Source organism: Lathyrus oleraceus, chromosome 3, assembly GCF_024323335.1.
Source record: "Lathyrus oleraceus cultivar Zhongwan6 chromosome 3, CAAS_Psat_ZW6_1.0, whole genome shotgun sequence".
In the NCBI taxonomy this organism is placed as follows: Eukaryota; Viridiplantae; Streptophyta; class Magnoliopsida; order Fabales; family Fabaceae; genus Lathyrus; species Lathyrus oleraceus.
Window position 1 is genome coordinate 53,094,132 of NC_066581.1, and position 1,504 is coordinate 53,095,635.

A 1,504-nucleotide genomic window follows, 5' to 3' on the forward strand; every position below is an offset into this window, starting at 1 on the left:
CAACATTTAAAAATATTTCTTCAATTAGCAGATACTTTTAAAACCAATGGAGCTTCTCCTGAGGCAATACGTTTAAGATTATTTCCTTTTTCCCTCAGAGATAAAGCCTTATCATGGTTAGATTCCCTTCCACCCAATTCCATTACGACTTGGGATAACCTTAGAAGAGTTTTCCTTGCTAGATATTTTCCCCCGAGTAAGACCGCCGTTCTTCGAAACCATATAACTAGATTTACCCAAAACCAAGGAGAATCGCTGTTCGAAGCTTGGGAGAGATATAAAGAGTTGTTACGAGCATGCCCACATCATGGCTTAGAAAATTGGTTAATCATTCAAACCTTCTATAATGGACTTCATTACAACACAAAGATGACCATCGACGCTGCCGCAGGCAGTGCTCTATTGAACAAACCTTACCCTGAAGCTAGTGCCCTCATCGAAGATATGGCTCAAAACCATCAATCATGGGGAGTCGAACGAGCGACAATTGAGAAGAAGGAAGCCCAAGGAGGAGTGCATGAACTAAGCTCTATAGACATGATGCAAGCTAAAATGGACGTATTAGCCCTCAAAGTCGAGCATATGTACACGAACCCGAACACTGTAGCCGCAATTTCGTCGGATTGTGAGATATATGGAACCCAAGGACACCAATCTGCAGAATGCAGTCTATTAAACGAAACCCACTCCGAGCAAGTAAACTACACCCAAGGGAACCCATACTCGAATACCTATAACCCTAGATGGAGGAATCACCCTAACTTCTCCTACAAAAACAATAAACCCTATTCAAAATAATGCACCTCCGAGACCTATTTATCAAGCCCCTAGATCAAATCAACCTATGCAATCTGTACCACCAAAGCCGAGCCTTGAGAAAATTATGGAAAATTTTATCACCGCTCAAACCCAACAAAACAAGGAGTTCATGAACCAAAACATTCATGTTAACGAATTGATTACTCAGTTAGGAACCAAGGTTGACCAAATAGTTACTCATACCAAGATGCTTGAAACCCAGATCTCTCAGGTAGCTTTAAACCAAGCCCCTCAGACTACACCTGGAGGACAATTCCCTGGACAACCTCAACAAAATCCGAGAGGACAAGCCAATGCCATTACCCTACGAAGTGGGAACACTTATGATGAGCCACCAAACCCAAGATTGAGTGAACCCGAAACTTCTAAGGAATGTACCAAACCCCGGGACGAAGTAAAGGAACCAGAGGAATCTGAAAACCAGGATGGTCGAGAGAAAGGAGAAGAACCTAAAGATAAAATTTACGTACCGCCCCCGCCATATAAACCACCTATACCATATCCGCAAAGACTCAAACAAACCCAGATCAATAAACAGTACCAAAAATTTATTAAAGTTATAGAAAAACTTCATGTAGAAATCCCTTTCACAAAAGCCATCACCCAAATACCTTCTTATGCAAAGTTTCTCAAAGACATCCTTACCAACAAACGTAGACTTGACGATCCGAAGCCTTTGGAATGT

General features: G+C 41.7%; 1 non-coding gene across 1 annotated transcript; it reads right to left on the minus strand.

Annotated features, from left to right (window-relative positions):
- Window positions 1–207: 207 nt before the first annotated feature.
- LOC127133469 (small nucleolar RNA R71) lies at window positions 208–314 on the minus strand. The gene has a single exon (XR_007807439.1). It is a non-coding gene; the product is annotated as a small nucleolar RNA R71 (small nucleolar RNA).
- Between the last annotated feature and the right edge of the window lie 1,190 nt (window positions 315–1,504).